The following is a 21,820-nucleotide window of genomic DNA, read 5'->3' as shown; positions in this document are numbered from 1 at the left end:
GGTTGACTGTTGTCTTGTGGTTTCAGTATTACCTTTTTTCTCCCTGATTCTCAGAAGAATGTGTATTGTGCACATCAAGGAGCTCTGAAAGCCAAGCATGAAAATGAGAGCAAGGCTTAGAAAATGCTTTTTTTAGTTTAGAGATCTCACTTGAAGCTTTATGGAAACACATTTCAAACCAGATTCAAACGTCTTCGAGTTTTAATCTGTTTACAGTGAACGAAAGATATTTTCCTGTTTTTAATGGAAAGATATTTGGTCATCAAATCCCATTAACTGGGCATCAGTTTGATGAGTACAGGAAACAAGCGTATAGGCTCCATTTCTTACAGAATATACTTTTTTAAAATTTAGGAAGAAAAACATGCTTAAGAAGCATATCTTGAGTTCAAAAAATAAGTATTGCAAAGAACACTTGAGAATAGTAGTTTGCAGACACTTGTGTCCCCATTTGTTCTTCAACTTTATTTTAGGAAAGGACGAGACATAACCAACCTGGTCCTTCTAGGGCTCAGCCTGTCCCAGGACACCAATTGCAAGACACGGCCCTAGGTATGTTGTGAAGATCTACAGACCATCTTTCACATTCATCTCTTACTCTGGTGGCCAGGCTCTGAATATCACTTCTCAGTGAGTCTTAAGCTATGTGCTGGGAAGGACCTGACCCAGGGCTTTTGATAGACTCCTGTTCCCCTCAGGAATTAGGACATGAACATCCTACACTGAGTACCAGGATTCACCTGCTAAACTTATTTGTTAACTAGACCACAGCTCTATGTATTAATTTCAGCCAACTTCATTCTAGAAAACCATAGCTGTAGACAAATTAATTGTATGCATGGCAAGCTATAACTGCTAATAGAATGGCCAAATTCAATGAGTCATTCAACACATGTTTTTTTGAGCACTACTATATCCAAAGCCCTCTGCTGGGATTTGCTGGCCAGGCTGCTGTCCTTACAAAAATAACAACTCTTCTAGATTTTCTCTGTTCCTCCCAAACAATCATCTGCTTCCATAATTTCAGTTCTCTAACTACATCTACTTACTATTGGGGGGGGGGCGTCTATAATACTTACCCCCCCTTTAATATAGACCTATTAGATGTAGCTTATTTCCATTTAGCCTTTAATCCTGAATTCTGTGTGTGTTCTATTTTTTGTTTGTGTATTTGTGTGTGTGTGTCTGTCGGTGTGTCTGTGTATTTTTTGTTTGTGTATTTGTGTCTGTGTGTGTCTGTCGGTGTGTCAAGGCAGAAACTGCCTTGACCCTCTTTTACTCTGTACCCCTGCAGGGGGAAGCTCTTAGAACTCCTGGTCCTTAATTCTTTTTTTGGCTGCACCTTGCGGCTTGCGGGATCTTAGCTCCCGGGCCAGGGATTGAACTCGCATCCTCAGCAATGAAAGCACAGAGTCCCAGAGTCCTAACCACTGGACCACCAGGGAAGTCCTCTGGTCCTTAAATTATGGTAGGGACCAGTCACTAATATGATGAGCTGCATACAAGTTTTGAAGAAGGAAAGGGAGGATTTAGAGAAGTTAACATTTACTAAGTGCCTACTAAGAACTTTCTTGTATGTTGTTCATTTGTTGTCAGAGCAAAGCAGAGTGTGGCAACAAAAAGAGCATGGACTTTGGAACTGGCAGACTAAAGTTGGACTCCTGGTTAATCTGTACTAACTTACTGACCTCAGGCAAGTAACTCTTGGACATAAGATTCCTTGGCTGAAAAACGGGATTCTTACAACAATCCAACTCCATACTGTTGTATGAAGAATCGAGTTCATAAGAGGCATTCAATTTTGTTCTTACTTCCTTTTGCTGATGAGGAAAATAGAGAATGTGTTATAGGCTCCATATGTATGTTTTATAAAACCAGTCTACAGCTCTAATGAGACTACATAAACTAAATGGTACATTTCAACCATTTCAGTAAAACTGGATTCCAGCATATTTCTACTTTCATGAAAATAAATTTAGGTTAATTCCCTTCTCTCCTAGTTGCCTGAGGGGTGCAACTTTACATATCTTCGGGGATGGGATGACTCCTTCTCAAAGATGTTTGACTGGGTCCTTTGGAAGAGATAACTTGTTTTCCCTGGAGAAAACCATGTATAGATATTCCAATTCAACCTATAAGATTTTGATGGTACCATTTGTTATATGAAAGATTCATTTGCCTAGGAAAATTAGCTGAAATCTTTAAACCTCTATTTTAAATTGTCTTTATGGCAGCAATATATCAACCAGAGTATTTTTTCTTTCTGGCTTGTGTGTAATTTTTAAAGTCTCCAAAAAAGTAGACATGTGGTATGAAATCAGAACTAGCAACGGACAAAACTGTCAACACAGAGGACATGTACCTTTGGGGTTCACCTGTCTCCCCTTTGATGCACTTCTCTCTGCTCTTACATTTTCTAGTTTCTTCTTGTCATCTACCATTTAAAAATTTTCTATAAACACAGGGAGTGCCTACCCTGTAGTTCTGTCTCCACAGCCTTTTCCCTTGACAAAACCTGTTATTTATTTCATATCAGCTTTGCTATAGTTGGAAAAGCAAAGGCAGACTAATTCATCTTATTGACTCATAAATAGCTTACTCTATTACCCCTTGGCGGTGGGGGAAGGGAGGAAAGTTCGGGATCTAATATTATTGATGTAGGTTGGAGATGCTATCTCATTTTTATCCTGACAACAACCCTATAAAGTCTATATTTCAATTTCCTGATTGACAGATGAGAAATCTGATGCTTTGAGAGGTAAAGTTGCCCAAAGTAGGAAATGTCATAAATGGCAGAGGTAGAATTTGATTCCAGGTTTTTAAGATTCCAGATCATGTACACCATTCACCACTGTACTATCTGAGGCATTTACATTTTACCTGGAGTCACGGCTTTGACCACAAAGGTCATGGAATCCTCAGCACAAAGGCAGGCTGGGGTGGGTAATCACACCCCTCATTGAACCAACTCCCCTGAACTAGCAGATCTTAGTAGAAACACATTTCTTTTATCTCTCCCATTCTAACTCAAGAAATGCCCTTTGTTTTAGAAGTAATACCGTGGGGGCAGGTTCCTTGACCAACTACTCTTTTCCTTTGACTAACCAAGAATCTTTAACCCACTGGGGAGGCAGAGTAGAGACGCTGGGTGTTGAGGAAGGTGGGGAGTAAGAGCAAAGTCCCCTGGGGGGGGCACAGAAGGCCCCCTTGGAAAGGACTTAGTTAAGCCTGTTTTGCAGTGAGCATAACCAAAGGCTCTGCCAAGTGTTCTAGAAAAGCTCCTCTTCCAGCCAGACCTTGCTTAAGAAGGAAGAAAAAATGAACTCTCTAGAGATTTAGAGAACTGAACTGATAATCAGTTCTGTGATGGGAAGGAAACCTTGAGTGTTTGGACAGCAGTCCTTAATTTCTGAGGTCAGTGTTCTAACAGGTCAGGGAGTGTGGACCAAGGATCTGAATCAAATCTCAAGTTGGGAGAGAGCTCAGCATTTCCTTCTCAACAATGCTGGTCCATTGCTCTTTCATGAAACCATTTGGGGATTGAGGGGGAGGTGGGGCAGGAAGGGAAAGGAAAAGAGGGGCATGGAGTTTTGAAGGAGTCTGTTGTGCCGTTTTAGGATCAACATTACAGGTTGTTTGTGTTAAGTTTGTGTGAAGTAACCTAAATGGACTCAGGTGGCAACACACTAAAAATTTCAACTTTTCTTCTCTCCTTTTTTTTCCCCTTGGGGCTAGACAGATGGCATGCAGGAGTGGGGTGGGGTAAGTGAGTAAAAATAGGTTATTTAAAAGAAACCAAAAGCTGCTGTAAAGAAGAGTACACTTTGTGTAGACAAATGCTGCTTGCTTGAAACTCAGGACTTGGGTGCTTTTATTTAAAACTCTAGAAAATAAATAGGCAGGTTTGCTTGTGTTCTGGGATTTACTGCTATCCTTTCAACCCTCCAGACAAATTAGGGGGTGACCTGGTGGACTGCTGGGGTCTGTGGGAAAAAAGTGAAACACCTCCCAACACCAGAGACAGTCACCTTCTCAAAAGGAGAACATATTCAGTGCCATCTGTTGTCCCTGAGTTTCAGCTCAAGAGCCTTACTTCACCAAATCCAAGTTTAAAAAGAAAAAACAGGTGTGTGGTGGGGAGGGAGTGGGGGGTCTGTGAGGGGATGGAGTAAAATGTTAAACAATGTCAAGAGGATATAGACAGCAAAATCTAGACTGTAGAAAAATTCCGGCTAGTCCAGATTGTGAAGAGATGATCAGGTTTCTCTTAGAAAAAAGTTGTGCCCATGCAAGAGGGTACAAAGAGAGAATTTTATACATCAAAGGGACTTAAGAGACATGTCAAACAATTGCAATGTATGGATCTTATTTTGATCCAGATTAAAACAAAATATGAAAATAAATGAGTAGAGAGCTACCCCCCACCTCTGCAGGAGACCCTCCAACACTAGCAGGGAAACAGGAAACGCCCACAAGCCTCTTAGATACCTTCATCCACCAGAGGGCAGACAGCAGAAGCAAGAAGAACTACAATCCTGCAGCCTGTGTAACAAAAACCACATTCACAGAAAGATAGACAACATGAAAAGGCAGAGGGGTATGCACCAGATGAAGGAACAAAATAAAACCCCAGAAAAACAACTAAATGAAGTGGAGATAGGCAACCTTCCAGAAAAAGAATTCAGAATAATGATAGTGAGGATGATTCAGGTCCTCGGAAAAAGAATGGAGGCAAAGACCGAGAAGAGGCAAGAAATGTTTAACAAAGATCTAGAAGAATTAAAGAACAAACAAACAGAGATGAACAATACAATAACTGAAATGAAAAATATACTAGAAGGAATCAATAGCAGAATAACTGAGGCAGAAGAACGGATAAGTGACCTGGAAGACAGAATGGTAGAATTCACTGCTGTGGAACAGAATAAAGACAAAAGAATGAAAAGAAATGAAGACAGCCTAAGAGACCTCTGGGACAACATTAAATGCAACAACATTCACATTATAGGGGTCCCAGAAGGAGAAGAGACAGAGAAAGGAACAGAGAAATTATTTGAAGATATTAAAGTCGAAAACTTCCCTAACATGGGAAAGGAAATAGCCACCCAAGTCCAGGAAGCACAGCGAGTCCCATACAGGATAAACCCAAGGAGAAACATGCTGAGACACATAGTAATCAAATTGGCAAAAATTAAAGACAAAGAAAAATTATTGAAAGCAGCAAGGGAAAAACGACAAATAACATACAAGGGAACTCCCATAAGGTTAACAGCTGATTTCTCAGCAGAAACTCTACAAGCCAGAAGGGAGTGGCATGATATATTTAAAGTGATGAAAGGGAAGAAACTACAACCAAGATTACTCTACCCAGCAAGGATCTCATTCAGATTAGATGGAGAAATCAAAAACTTTACAGACAAGCAAAAGCTAAGAGAATTCAGCACCACCAAACCAGCTCTACAACAAACGCTAAAGGAATTTCTCTAAGTGAGAAACACAAGAGAAGAAAAGGACCTACCAAAACAAACCCAAAACAATTAGGAAAATGGTAATAGAAACATACATATCGATAACTACCTTAAACGTGAATGGATTAAATGCTCCAAGCAAAAGACACAGGATTGATGAATGGATACAAAAACAAGACCCATATATACACTGTCTACAACAGACCCACTTCAGACCTAGGGACACATACAGACTGAAAGTGAGAGGATGGAAAAAGATACTCCATGCAAATGGAAATCAAAAGAAAGCTGGAGTAGCAATACTCATATCAGATAAAATAGACCTTAAAATAAAGAATGTTACAAGAGACAAGGAAGGACACTACATATGATCAAGGGATCAATCCAAGAAGAAGAAATAACAATTATAAATATATATGCATCCAACATAGAAGCACCTTAATACATAAGGCAACTGCTAACAGCTATAAAAGAGGAAATCGACAGTAACACAATAACAGTGGGGGACTTTAACACCTCACTTACACCAATGCACAGATCATCCAAACAGAAAATTAATAAGGAAAGAGAAGCTTTAAATGACACAATAGACCACATAGATTTAATTGATATTTATAGGACATTCCATCCGAAAACAGCAGATTACACTTTCTTCTCAAGTGTGCACGGAACATTCTCCAGGATAGATCACATCTTGGGTCACAAATCAAGCCTCAGTAAATTTAAGAAGATTGAAATCATATCAAGCATCTTTTTTGACCACAACACTATGAGATTAGAAATCAATTACAGGGAAAAAAACGTAAAAAACACAAACACATGGAAGGTAAACAATATGTTACTAAATAACCAAGAGATCACTGAAGAAATCAAAGAGGAAATAAAAAAATACCTAGAGACAAATGACAATGAAAACACGATGATCCAAAACCTATGGGATGCAGCAAAAGCAGTTCTAAGAGGGAAGTTTATAGCTATACAAGCCTACCTCAAGAAACAAGAAAAATCTCAAATAAACAATCTAACCTTACACCTAAAGGAACTAGAGAAAGAAGAACAAACAAAACCCAAAGTTAGCAGAAGGAAAGAAATCATCAAGATCAGAGAGGAAATAAATGAAATAGAAACAAAGAAAACAATAGCAAAGATCAATAAAACTAAAAGCTGGTTCTTTGAGAAGATAAACAAAATTGATAAATCATTAGCCAGACTCCTCAAGAAAAAGAGGGAGAGGACTCAAATCAATAAAATTAGAAATGAAAAAGGAGAAGTTATAACAGACACTGCAGAAATACAAAGCATCCTAAGAGACTACTACAAGCAACTCTATGCCAATAAAATGGACAACCTGGAAGAAATGGACAAATTCTTAGAAAGGTATTACCTTCCAAGACTGAACCAGGAAGAAATAGAAAATATGAACAGAGCAATCACAAGCAATGAAATTAAAACTGTGATTAAAAATCTTGCAACAAACAAAAGTCCAGGACCAGATGGCTTCACAGGTGAATTCTATCAAACATTTAGAGAAGAGCTAACACCCATCCTTCTCAAACTCTTCCAAAAAATTGCAGAGGAAGGAACACTCCCAAACTCATTCTATGAGGCCATCATCACCCTGATACCAAAACCAGACAAAGATACTATAAAAAAAGAAAATTACAGACCAATATCACTGATGAATATAGATGCAAAAATCCTCAACAAAATACTAGCAAACAGAATCCAAAAACATATTAAAAGGATCATACACCTTGATCAAGTGGGATTTATTCCAGGAATGCAAGGATTCTTTAATATACACAAATCAGTCAATGTGATACACCATATTAACAAATTGAAGGATAAAAACCATATGATCATCTCAATAGATGCAGGAAAAGCTTTTGACAAAATTCAACACCCATTTATGATAAAAACTCTCCAGAAAATGGGCATAGAGGGAACCTACCTCAACATAATAAAGGCCATATATGACAAACCCACAGCAAACATCATTCTCAATGGTGAAACACTGAAAGCATTTCCTCTAAGATGAGGAACAAGACAAGGATGTCCACTCTCACCACTATTATTCAACATAGTTTTGGAAGTCCTAGCCACGGCAATCAGAGAAGAAAAAGGAATACAAATTGGAAAAGAAGAAGTAAAACTGTCACTGTTTGCAGATGACATGATACTATACAAAGAGAATCCTAAAGATGCCACCAGAAAACTACTAGAGCTAATCAATGAATTTGGTAAAGTTGCAGGACACAAAATTAATGCACAGAAATCTCTTTCATTCCTATACACTAATGATGAAAAATCTGAAAGAGAAATTAAGGAAACACTCCCATTTACCATTGCAATAAAAAGAATAAAATACTTAGGAATAAACCTACCTAGGGAGACAAAAGACCTGTATGCAGAAAACTATAAGACACTGATGAAAGGAATTAAAGATGATACCAACAGATGGAGAGATATACCATGTTCTTGAATTGGAAGAATCAATATTGTGAAAATGACTATACTACCCAAAGCAATCTACAGATTCAATGCAATCCCTATCAAATTACCAGTGGCATTTTTTACAGAACTAGAACAAAGAATCTTAAAATTTGTATGGAGACACAAAATACCTCGAATAGCCAAAGCAGTCTTGAGGGGAAAAAACAGAGCTGGAGGAATCAGACTCCCTGACTTCAGACTATACTACAAAGCTACAGTAATCAAGACAATATGGTACTGGCACAAAAACAGAAACATAGATCAATGGAACGAGATAGAAAGCCCAGAGATAAACCCACGCACCTATGGTCAACTAATCTATGACAAAGGAGGCAAGGATATACAATGGAGAAAAGACAGTCTCTTCAATAAGTGGTGCTGGGAAAACTGGACAGCTACATGTAAAAGAATGAAATTAGAACACTCCCTAACACCATACACAAAAATAAACTCAAAATGGATTAGAGACCTAAATGTAAGACTGGACACTCTAAAACTCTTAGAGGAAATCATACGAAGAACACTCTCTGACATAAATCACAGCAAGATCTTTTTTGATCCACCTCCTAGAGTAATGGAAATAAAAACAAAAATAAACAAATGGGACCTAATGAAACTTCAAAGCTTTTGCACAGCAAAGCAAACCATAAACAAGACGAAAAGACACCTCTCAGAATGGGAGAAAATATTTGCAAACGAATCAATGAACAAAGGATTAATCTCCAAAATATATAAACAGCTCATGCTGCTCAATATTAAAAAAACAAACAACCCAATCCAAAAATGGGTAGAAGACCTAAATAGACATTTCTCCAAAGAAGACATAGCAATGGCCAAGAGGCACATGAAAAGCTGCCCAACATCACTCATTATTAGAGAAATGCAAATCAAAACTACAATGAGGTATCACCTCACACCAGTTAGAATGGGCATCATCCGAAAATCTACAAACAACAAATGCTGGAGAGGGTGTGGAGAAAAGGGAACCCTCTTGCACTGTTTGTGGGAATGTAAATTAATACAGTCACTGTGGAGAACAGTATGGAGGTTCCTTAAAAAACTAAAAATAGAATTACCGTATGACCCAGCAATCCCACTACTGGGCCTATACCCAGAGAACACCATAATTCAAAAAGACACATGCACCCGAATGTTCATTGCAGCCCTATTTACAATAGCCAGGTCATGGAAGCAACCTAAATGCCCATTGACAGACGAATGGATAAAGAAGAGGTGGTACATATATACAATGGAATATTACTCAGCCATAAAAAGGAATGAAATTGGGTCATTTGTAGAGACGTGGATGCATCTAGAGACTGTCATACAGAGTGAAGTAAGTCAGAAAGAGAAAAACAAATATTGTATATTAACGCATATATGTGGAACCTAGAAAATGGTACAGATGAACCGGTTTGCAGGGCAGAAATTGAGACACAGATGTAGAGAGCAAACGTATGGACACCAAGGGGAGAAAGCGGCGGGGGGTGTGTGTGTGGGGGGGGGGTGGTGGTGTGATGAATTGGGCGATTGGGATTGACATGTATACACTGATGTGTATAAAATTGATGACTAATAACACCTGCTGTATAAAAAAATAAATAAAATAAAATAAAAGAAAGAAAATAGATGAGTAAATCATTCAAAAAATATTTATGAGGCAATGGGCAAACGTGAACACTGAGTGGATATTTGAACGTATTAAGGAATTACTGTCCATCTGTGAGATGTGATAACAGAATAGTGGTTATGTTTTGAAAACGAGTCCTACTCTTTTAGAGGTGTGAATCTTTCTAGAGGAGATTAAAGTGTTGGATTTGCTTCAAATTACTGGGGCAGGTGGAGGGAGGAAGGTGTTCAGGGAGTGATTGGACGTATATGTCCAATGAGATTGGCCTTAAGGGGATAATTGTTGAGGTTGGGGATTCTTTGTATGTACAGTTGTCTCTACTTTTGTATATATTTGCAATATTCCATAATAAAATGTTATAGGCAAAAACCCATTATATCATGCTGTGATCTTTTGAACAACAGAGCTGCCCTCTCTAAAAGCCTGACAGCGTTGGGTAAGTATCCCCAAAAGACTAGGAGAATATCCTCCTTTTAAAATCATTTGTGTGTTAATTCAAACAAGTTCCCTGTCTTGCACCAGAATCAAACCACAAACAGTCCTTTTTTCATTCTACTCATAGAAAATATACGAAAGAACTGAAGAGAATCTGAACACAACGGAAAGGGAACTCACTGCAGTAAGGACACTCTAAGGCCAAGGTTCAGATCCCCAGTGCACTGAAATGTACAGCTGTCCCGGGCAGCCGGCCATGCCCCAGTCCCCACAGCTGTTTGGACAACAGCCGCCATTGGTGACATCTAGGTCTGCCTCATGTTTGTGTCTTTTGACTCGTGTACATTGATATGTCACAAAACTCAGAATAGTTTGCTTCCTGGTTGAAATAATGAACTCTTTTGCAATGGATTTTGTCCCAGGTTTCCTGAACGAGCACCACATCCTTAAACGGCTCATAGAACAGAGCAAAAATGACCTGCATGTCTTTAAAATGCATCTGAGGAATTGGGCCTGGTTCCTCTTTATAGACATCTTGAGGAAGATTCAGTTACATCTTCTGGGTGGTGACTCCAGGCTGCTTCCAAAAGAACAAGAGAGCTTTATCTCTATGTTGGGCAATCAAAGCTAAGCCTCTTGGAAAATACTGACCCAGAGACCAGGGTTAAGGATTGAGCTGAGACGTTTTCTGGGACAGACTGTGGACAACAAGAAAGAGCCAATAATAAACAGGAACCCAAAAAGTCTGGAGCCACCAGACTGACCACAAGGCAGCCTCCCACGTTTTCACCACCAGGAGCTAGAGAGGCCTCAAGGTGGTATTGTTTCTGTTTTCCTTTGAAGGCTTGACCCACCAAGCCCTCAAAATAAAAAAAAGAATGTGTATAACTGATTCACTTTGTTATAAAGCAGAAGCTAACACACCATTGTAAGGCAATTATACTTCAATAAAGATGTTAAAAAAAAAAAAGATAAAAAAAATAAAAATAAAAAAATAAAAAAAGAGGGCTTCCCTGATGGCGCAGTGGTTGAGAATCTGCCTGCCAATGCAGGGGACACGGGTTCGAGCCCTGGTCCGGGAAAATCCCACATGCCGCGGAGCTACTGGGCCCGTGAGCCACAACTACTGAGCCTGCGCGTCTGGAGCCTGTGCCCCACAACGGGAGAGGCCACGACAGTGAAAGGCCCGCACACCGCGATGAAGAGTGGCCTCTGCTTGCCGCAACTAGAGAAAGCCCTCGCACAGAAACGAAGACCCAACACAGCCAAAAATAAATAAATTTAAAAAAATAAAATAAAATAAAATAAAAAAAAAAATAAAATAAAAAATAAAAAAAGAAAAAAAAGAAAGGAGAGACAGAAAAGGATCAGAGAAAAGAAAAGAAGACTGTCCACCAGCAAATGCTCGTGAAAGGAAGGTAGTGGGTCTGTCCCTCCTGGGACTCTGATTCTGCATCTTGATTTTCTTCCAAAACACTTCCCCATTTCACTCCACCCACCATTCGTCTTCACCAAAACAAGCTTAAATATACTTCTGAGTGAAAAAGCAAACTGCAAATTGAGTTGACACTCGTGGGTAGTTTGAAAAAACTGATAGGGAATTCAAGAATACAGTTCTACATTTTTTCCAGTTTTTTTGTGGTATAATGAACATACAAGCTTGTATCAGTTTAAGGCATACAACATAATGATTTGATACCTGTGTATACTGTAAAATGATCACCACAGCAAAGTTAGTTAACATCCATCACCACACATAGTTGTCAATTTTCTTTTCTTGTGATGAGAACTTTTAAGATCTATTCTCTCAGTAACTTTCAAATATACAGTACAGTATTATTAACTGTAGTCACCATGCTGTACATTACATCCCCAGAACTTATTTATCTTATAACTGGAAGTTTGTAACTTTTGACCACCTTCACCCATTTCTCCCACCCCAGTCCCCCCCTCTGGCAACCACCAATCTGTTCTCTGTTTAGATGAGGTTTTTTGTTTTTTTGTTTTTTTTAAGATTCCACATACAAGTGATGCTATTTATTTTGCCTTTCTCTGTCTGGCTTATTTCACTTAGCATATTGCTCTCAAGGTCCATCCATGTTGTTGCAAATGGCAGGATTGCCTTCTTTGTCATGGCTGAATAATATTCTATTGTATATATATGTATACCACATCTTCTTTATCCATTCGTCCATTGATGGACACTTAGGTTGTTTCTGTATCTTGGCTATTAAGAATAATGCTGCAATGAACATGTGAGTGCAGATACCTCTTTGAGATTCTGTTTTAATTTCTTTTGGATACATAACCAGAAGTGGAATTGCTGGATCATATGGTAGTTCTATTTTTAATTTTTGGAGGAACCTCCATAATGTTGTCCATAGTGGTTATTACTAATTTGCATCCCTTTTCTTCACATCCTCACCAACATTTATCACTTGTCTTTTTGATGATGGCCATTCTAACAGGTGTGAGGCGATATCTCACTGTTGCTTTGATTTGCATTTCCCTGATTAGTGATGTTGAGCACCTCTGCAGGTATGTGTTGGTCTAATTCTATATTTTTTGGCATCTGGAGAAAAGGTGCACCTGTATTATATTTTAAGCTCCTTTAACTTTTTAAAAATACACTTTTAATTTTAGCATAGTTCTAGATTTACAGAAAAATTGTGAAGATAGTACAGAGAGTCGCCACGTACATCATACCCATTTTCCTCTATTACTAACATCTTACATTTGTATGGCACATTTGTCACAATTAGTGAACCAATAATATTGTTATTAAATAGAGCCCATGATTTATGCATGTTTTCTCAGTTTTTACCTGAAGTCCTTTTTCTGTGCCAGTAACCCATCTAGGTCACCATATTACATTTAGTCTTCAGTACTCCTTAGGCACCACTTGGCTATGAGAGTTTCTCAGACTTTCCATGTTTTTGATGACCTTGACAGTTTTTTGAGGAGTGATGGTCAGGAATTTTGTAGAATGTCCCTCAGTTAGGATTCAACTGATGTTTTACTCATGATTAGATTGGGGTTATGGGTTTTTGGAAGGTAGCTCTTTAACTTTTTCATCTTAACTTCTGAACATCAGATGGTTGTTTCTTTAGCTCTCTTCAAAGCCAAGTGGTTTTAGACATCAAGAAATTTACCCTGGGCGTGTGTTGCTCCTGTGCCCTGCACATTTATTATTATTTGCCTTCAAGCACCTTTTGCTGTTTACTCTGCTAAAGAATAAAAGCATTTTTAGAAATTGGGGATGTGCTTGGCAATAGTTGCTGCAAAAAAAGGTGTGTATAGAACTCACTTCTAATTATAGTTGCTGTGCAGGGAGAGTTAAAAAATTAAAGTAGCAATGGATTATTTTACTCACAAACATGAATGGTATATAAATTCTCTTTTCCTGTCAAATAGGGGATCTGGATTTTTTTTTCTGAAATCATTCGTGTCATTTTCCATTTTTAATTTTAGTTGCTACAGGAATTAGGTTCATCTTTAATTCTGTTTCCCAGTGCTGTTTTTGTACCATCCAGGTTTGGAAAGACTATACTAAAAAGTACACTAGATTGCATCAAAAAGAAGACTCCAGACCAATATCACTTATGAATATCATAGGAAAAAGTCTTAAATGAAATATTAAAACACACAATAGATCACCTCATTAAAAATATATAACAAGCAAGTGGGATTTATTCTGAGAAAGCAGGGGTGATTCCTTACTAGAAAATTCAATAATATAATCCTTTATATTAAGAGAGCTAAAGAGAAAGATCATATAATCATCTCCACAGAGGTAGATAAGGCATTTGATAACATGAACTTTCACTCATGTTAAAAGTATTCAATAGACTAGAAATTGATGACTACTTCCTTTTAATGATCGAAAGCCAAAATTTTAGTTCATGTGGTAACATTAAAAACTTTTCAATAACATGATTAACAAGACAAGGATGCATTATCTTTACTACTATTTTACACTGGGATGAAAGTACTAGCCAATACAATTAGACAATAAAAAGCAATTAGAAGGATAAAAATTGGAAAGGAAGAGGCAAAACTATCTGTAGGCGACATAATTTTACATATATGCAAATTCCAAAGAACCAGTGAAAAACCACCTTAAACAATAAAAATAGAGTTTCAGATTATAAAATTAACATATAAAATCAATAACCTTCTCATACACTAATTAAAATCCAATATAAGATACAACAGAAGAGAGGACACTGTTTTCAACAGTAAAAAGACAAAAACAAAAAAACCCAGGCATGAACCTAAACACTCAGAACTTATGTGAGGTCATCTCTAAAACACTGCTAAGGATACAAAAGAAGACCTGAAAAACTGGAAAGTCACACCATGGTTTTGGGTAGGAAGACTCAACAGCCATAACATGCCAGTTCTCACTAATTTAGTTTATAAATTTAATGTAATCCCAATAAAGTTAACATTAGGGTTTTTCCCTAGAACAAGACAACTAGATCATAAATTCATCTAGAAGGGCAAGAAAATCCCCAAGAATAGTAGGAAAACCCCAAAATGCAGAGCAGGGACGGGGGCTAGCCCTTCCATAAGTAACATATTATGAAGCCTCTATATTAAAACAGTGTGATATTGCGCATGAATGGACAGATAGACCCATGGAAGAGAATAGAAAATACAGAAATAGACCTAATTAAGTACAGAAATGTAGAATGCAGTGAAGGTGGCATCTCAAAATAGAGAGGAAAAGTTGGATTTTTATTGGTGGTACTGGGATAATTGAATGACCATTTAGAAAAAGTTAATGTCTTTTTCACACCATATGCCTGGATATATTCCAGGTAAATGTAAATATAAAAATGAAACCATACAGGTACTAGAAGCAAATGTGAATAAATTTCTTTATAGCTTGGGGGTGGGGAAATTTTCCTTTGCTATGATTTGGAATCCAGAGCAATTAAAATTATTTTTTATTTCTTAAAAATACAAATTTGCATAGTAAAAAAGACGACTTTAGTAAAGTAAAATGGAAAATGACAAACTGGGGAGAATAACAGCAACTGAAATCACAAAGTGTAGTCAACGCCCTCCAGCCAAAGACCACCAAGCACACACCTGCGGATGAACAAGTTAGGATTTAAGCCCCTTGTAACAAAGGAGACTGTCCACCACGGGGTACCACAGTGGGATTCAGGAAGGCAGTCTTAAAAATGACTTTTTATAGGAGTTGGGCTTTGGTTAGGCAACTCTGTAGAGGGTTCAAGGAAGTAGGGCTTTGCTCTGGATTGGATGCTGTCAGGAAACAGTAAGCAAATCTATTATTGAATATCTTATTAAACCTTATCTCTAGGGCGAGAGAAATGAATCAAAGCTAAAGCCACAATTGGTAGAGAAGCAGCAGTCGCCCATGTTAGCCAGTATAGGAAGATGTGTGTGTGTGTTTGTTTTTTGTTTTGTTTTCTGTGGTTTACACAGTAACCTTGTTTTTGTCTGTGCTTAGAAGAGTCTCAAATGGTGTTTTGTTTTGTTTTGCTTTGCTATAATGGTTGCAGAGTGACCTTGTCTGAATCATACTGGTGCTCTACCAGATTTTTATATCCAACGGGGGACACCCATCTAGCCGTCAGTACCTAGCAAACTCCTGGCAGCATTGAGGTCCAGCTGAGGCAGGCCACCTCTCAAATGTCAGGGACTGCTTCTCTTTCCCATACGGTACCCCTAATATATAAAGAGTTTCTGAAAAGAGAGACTAGACTAAAAATCCGATACACCTGAGCAATCTAAAACAGTTGCCACTAGTCACATGTGATTATTTAAATTCAAATTAATTAAAATTAAATAAAATAAAAAATTTAATTCCTCAGTTACACCTGCCCCATTTCAAATATTCAACAGCACATGTGATTAGCGGCTACTATATTAGATAGTGCAGGTATAGAATGTTTCCATCACTGGAATTATATTAAATAGCACTGTTGTGGAAAAAAGTACTAGAGAAATTTAGAGTTCACCAAAAAAGAAATGAAAATGTCTTTAAATCATATGAAATGTTACTCAAACTCATTTAAATAGAAATGCACATCAAAACTCCACTGGGATCCATTTCTCTCTAAAAGATTAACAAAAATCTAAAAGTTTGACAAGGTACTATATCGGTAAAGCTGTGGGTAAAGCTATATTGTACGAGCTTCTTTATACACTGCTGGTGGGGATGCAAAATGGTACAACCCTTAGAGAGGGGAATTTGGCAATATCTAACAAAATTACATGTGCATTTACTCTTTGACCCAGCAACCTCAGAGACTCCCACCAAAGATTCCTGGGAAAACATAAAAAGACATATGTACAAGGCTTGTCATAACTGGACTACTTTAAATAGCTAAAGACTGGAAACAAATGTTGATCATTAGGAAACTAGTTAAATAAACTAAGGTACACCCACATAATGGGGTACTATGCAGCTGAAAAAGTACTAAGAAACATCTCTCTGTGCCAGTATGGTGTGACTTCCAGGATACATTTGTAGACTGAAAAAGAAAAAAAACAAGTAGCGAAGAATATGTACGGCATGACACTGTTTAGCTAAGAAATGGGACACACACACACATACACACATGCACACATATATATATTCTGCTTTTATTTAAAAACAAGCAATGGAAGGCTAAACATTAAGAAATGGCAATTTTATTAGGGAAGGGTAAAGGTATAGAAGCTAGATTTCTCTGAATAAACACTGTCTTGTTTGTTTGACTTTGGAACCATGTAAATATTTTACACCTAATTACAAAACCTGGAATTAACTGAACAATTTTAAATTGAAAGTAATAAAATCTAAGAATTAAAAATAAAAGCAATGAACCTGAATATATATTCAGGTGGCAAAAATCACACAGTGAAAATTATTCTAAGTGATTTAACACACAAGAGTTTGACAATATGTCCTTGACAGAAGACACTCTAAGAAAATATAAGATCTTCCAAAACACACAGACAAAACTCTCTTAAACTGTGTTCAAGAATCCCATTGTTAGGGACAGGTTTGATATTATTATTCTGAAACTGTTGGGCGTGTTTTGTGGGAGACAGCAAATGAGTAATTTTGTTATTTTGAATTCTAGCCTTTCTGTTGTTTTGAGATTCAAGATTCTCCATGTGGGAAAAAGGAGGTCCAGATGAAGATCAAAGAGGTTAGACCAGAATCTGAATTGGAATTATCAGCATAAACTCATGATATATTTCATCTTAAGAAAAGTATATATATTCCAACTTTGTTTACCAAAATAGCCTAGAAATAATGACTACCTACTACCAATGAGCAGCCTTAGAGCCCAGATTAATGTTTCTAATAGCATCTCCTAGAGTGCACTGATTGTTGGTATGGGGCAGGAAATGTATCAGAGAAGCCAGAAACATCTTGTCATACCAGATAGCAAGGAAGGTATCAAAGAGTCACATCAAATGATTCAGGAGCCAATTAAAGAGGCTCCCACTGGCCAAAGATGGGACAATTTAACCATCAAAACGAGAAACAACAGCACTGGGTTGAAACACATCAAATATGTTAAATCTGTAAGTTTATAATAATAACAAACAAACAATAACCTAATTGATCATCACTGGAAGATTCTAGAAAACAAATATCTTATTTTGTAAACTGGTTAAGCATTAATCCAGCCATTCCCAAGGAACCATGCAATTGATAGTCAAATAGGAGATACAGGGAATTTTCTCTTCATAGAAATATTCTTGCTATAAGTATGAAGGAATGATAGAATTGAAATGAATCAACTTGCAACACCCGATGAGTGAACGAATCTAGGCGTTGAGCAGCAAGGCTGCTTATATCACAGAAAGAGACAACCGGACTTTATCTGCTTCCTGTTGGAAGAGCACCTCTGCCCCCCATGAAGTCATCTAGCCCTGCAGAAATAACCAGAATCTGAAGCAGCCTCTAGACCCAATAACCAATTTCCAGGAAATACGGAAGACACAAGAACATGTTAAACAACACAACGGGGGTGAAAAATCCACATTGTACAAAATTCTACAGGAAAAATGAAGACCTAGTTTCTTAGTAAGTAAATTACAAGGGACAGGGATTGGGGGAGAGAATAAAGAAGAGGACACACTTAAAGATTAAAAGAGATTTAAAAGTTGTATCAAATCAATGGCAATGGGTACACCTTATCTGAATCCTGATTCAAGCATAAAAACTATAAAAAATTTTTATAAGACATTTGAAAATTTGAACACTGACTGGATATTGGCTAATATTAGTAAATTATTATATTCAAGTATGATAATGGCATTACAGATATGTTTTTTAAGTTATCTTTAAGAGACATATACTGAAATATTCATAGATAACTAATGTGATGGGTAGAAGTGACTAGACGTATAGAATCTATATCCTCTATATCTATATTATAGATAAAACAAGGCCATGAGTTGATAATCGTTGAAGCTTGTTGATGGGTACATGGACTCATTATACTATTCTTCCTACTTTTGTATATGCCTGAAAGTTTCTAGAATAGAAAGTTAGAGCAAGATTTAAAACAAATAAGGCAAAATAAATAATCTTGATGGTGGGTATAACGATAGTCAGTCATCATTTCCTATTCTTTTTTTGCACTTTTGAATTGCTCATAATTAAAATCAAAGCAATTTGTAAAAGAAACCATGATGAGAATAGCTGTGGAGATACTTAATTTGAGGGAGGGTGCTATAAAATCTTATTTCTTAAAGAAAAAAGAACTAAAGTGAATAAGCAAAATATTCACATCTGCTTGCTCCTGGTGGTGGGCATAGGTGTTTGCTTGTTATTTTTTGTTCCTTTTGTTTGTTAAGATTTTTCCATAAGTTAAATAATAGCTGTTTATTTAAAAAAAAAAAAAACATGACTGTGTAATACTGAGATCACATTGCCCTCTGGGGAAGCTGCTTGTGTCTGGTCACAGAGATCACCAGTAGATTTAGTGCCTGGACATTCTGTATCAGTGAGAAGTGGAGAGAAAAGGACAGGGTGTCTGGGGAGAAGGGGGCACTCCCACACCCCCATTCCACTGCATACTTTCTCATACTCTGCAGCTTCTCTAGGAATGCTAACGGGTCCTCCAAGTTGTCGATGAATAAATAAACACAAGGAAGAGATACCTCAGGGGTTAAGCATTTCCCTCTACTCCCTGAGTGGGTGCCTAAGGCACCCTCCTTTACACACACCTCCCCACCATGGTGGTCAGCACCCCGGGGCTTTGACCTGAAAACTACACTCTCAGCGCTGCCCTCTCTCCTGGGTCAGGCAAGTTCCAGCATTGCTAGGTTCACCCAATTATCCACTGGCTGATGTTCTTGCATAGTTTACTTAGACTTTTCCTATTTGTTTGGCTAACTCCAGAGAGCACTTCAAAGTAAGATCTGGGAAACTGCAGAAGAGTGTGTTTCTGGAGGAAAAGCAAATATAGTTAAAACTTTTGGCTTCAGGTGGTAAGACCAAGCACACTTCCCATTTTGACAAACAGAATTTGAGATGAAGCTTTGGGAATGCTGAGGGGTGGGGAGGAGGGTAATTTACCCCGAAGGTTGGTGCCTTTAGGCTCTGCTAAACAAGTCTAGGGTCAGTAAGGGAAGATTCTGCAGCGAGCCTGGAGTGCAGACCCCTGAGGCCATTGAAACTGTGGCTTTGCTCTGAATACAAGATAGTTTGTGGGGGGAAAAAAAGCCATCAGATATTCCCATCTCAGCTGGTTTTGTTCTATCCATCTCTGGAGAGTCATAACGCATGAATTTATTTGGGAAGGAGGGACAGTGTTAAACAAGGCATATTGTCAATTACTCTTCAATGTTCATATACTTTTGAAATTAACATGTTAAAAAGTGATGACTAAAAGGCCAAATTTCTAAAGGGAAGAAAAAGTTGTTTTAGGATCAGACCAAGCACATTTATTAAGCATTCACTCATTCATTCATTCATTCATCTTTTAAATATTTTTAAAGCACCTACTATGTTTCTGATTGTGCTACCAGGTTCTATCCTAAGGTTACCCACAGGACACGGTAGCCACTTACAAGGAGAGGCATTGGGTAAGGATGTGCTCAGTTTTACCTACATTAAATTAAATTAAAAACCCGTTGTTATTTAAACATTTATATAACTACAGGCAGTCATTATCCGGGTTGTTTTCCAAAGGCCAAGTTTGACTCCGTGCGCCTCTGATTACTGACACAAGGCACTGCAGCAACATGAAACATCTCTTCAAAACAAAGCACACCAAAGAAACTATTAACACAGGAGGTTTAGTTCAGGGAAAAGAAACAGAGAAATAGCTGGGAGTACAAAGCTCTTTATCTCGGTTTCCAAAATGCAGTGGTTTAACATTTAAAAAGGTTACTTTGGGGAATATTTTCTCCTGACATTTTCTTTCACACATTTACAGTCAGGAAGTACAATAGAACCATGAACATCTTCTACTGTCCGGAGAGGATTTTCCTGCTTTTACTTATGTATTAGATTAAAATAGCACTTTACTTCTCTTCAAGCCTGAAGACAGGATTACATTTGAGTCTAGGTCTTCCGTTTCAAAATGTGAATTGTTAACCAGGAGATAATGAGACCTGACTTTTAACCAGGCAGCCCTGACTGTTGAGAGGGCTGGCATCTTATGTCCATAAAGTTCCCCGAGGTAAAATGAGCACCAGAGGTCTGTAAATATCAACACTCTTACCTCCTTCCCCCTTGAGCTGACAAACATTTTAGTGGTTGTTTTTCCTGGTCAGATACAGCTGCCTTAAGAGATTTCAATATTTATTTCTTTACTTATTTCTCACCTGAGTTTTCTGAACTTTTCATCCCTTAAAAAAAAAAGGAGAGAGCAAGCGGAAATAGACAAGATCAGAACCCCTTTAGACATCTCTCTGGTTTAATTTGTTGACAATCTAAACCCCAATGGAAGACATGTCGCCAGTATTGTGTATCTTACCAACATGTCTGAATCATGTTTCCTATTTCATGAAAATGCTAGGATTGTACCAACTTCTCTTTACACAATTTACAAAACAAAGTGATCCCATAGACAAACATTAAAAGAGTGTTGACCACTTAGATTCCTGATATTGAAAAAAAAGATGTTAACTGTTAGGAAAGTCAAATGGTGAGTAGAGGGATTTCTTGTGTGTGTTCTGTAGGAATAAAGTGTTATTAACACAAAATGTTATTATTTCAGAACTGCAAAGAGCCTCTGGGTGATCCAGCCTCCTTATTTTGCTATCATGGAAAGTGGGACCAGGGAAGTAAAGGGACTTTCCCAACATCACATCACTAGACTTCAGTCTTTCTATTCCTTGCTGCAAGATACCTCTAATAGAGACAAAAGAAGGAAATAGGTAAAGAATGTTCAAAAATAAGAAGTCTCTTAAAATCAGGCCTTAGTGCAAACAGCACCTCTTCAGAGAGGCCATCCCTCAACAGTTCCTTACTCAGCTTTATTTTTCTAAAAAGAACTAAGCTCTTCCTGAGTTTATGGATTTATTACATTCCAGGGTCTCTCACACTAGAATGTAAGCTCCAGGAGGGCAGGAGTTCTGTCTGTTTTGTTCCCTGTTATACATACTCAGCACCCAGAAGTGTGCTTGGGCCCCCAGGTGATGCACAATAAGTAACTGTTGAAGTGAATGAATGAATAAATGAAATGAAATCTGGCTGCCACCAGAGGTGAGAACCAAGGACTTGTGATAGAAGGAGCAAAAATAAGATATGAAAGCCTGTATGATATCATACTGCAATCAAAAATAATAATAAACTGAGTGGACA

General features: G+C 37.8%; 1 protein-coding gene and 1 long non-coding RNA gene across 8 annotated transcripts in view; one reads left to right on the top strand and one right to left on the bottom strand.

Moving 5' to 3' along the window:
• MYLIP (myosin regulatory light chain interacting protein) overlaps positions 1-21,820 on the bottom strand; it is a 100,669-nt gene that overhangs the window by 43,292 nt on the left and 35,557 nt on the right. For 2 of the 7 annotated variants that reach the window (XM_082415219.1, XM_082415220.1), the window contains one exon: positions 20,839-20,862. The exons of 4 other annotated variants lie outside the window; for them this stretch is intronic. The gene's annotated coding sequence lies outside the window, so the exon portion shown is untranslated. Of the gene's footprint in view, positions 1-16,547; positions 20,863-21,820 lie in introns of those variants that run through there. One more of the 7 variants, XM_082415221.1, reaches the window with a different exon arrangement.
• LOC309638869 overlaps positions 1-21,820 on the top strand; it is a 344,192-nt gene that overhangs the window by 294,979 nt on the left and 27,393 nt on the right. The window lies entirely within an intron of this gene.

The sequence above is a fragment of the Balaenoptera physalus genome (genome assembly GCF_965194825.1).
Source record: "Balaenoptera physalus genome assembly, chromosome: 11".
NCBI lineage: Eukaryota > Metazoa > Chordata > Mammalia > Artiodactyla > Balaenopteridae > Balaenoptera > Balaenoptera physalus.
Note: the sequence above shows the minus strand (reverse complement) of the source record. Positions and strands in the feature narration are given on the sequence as shown.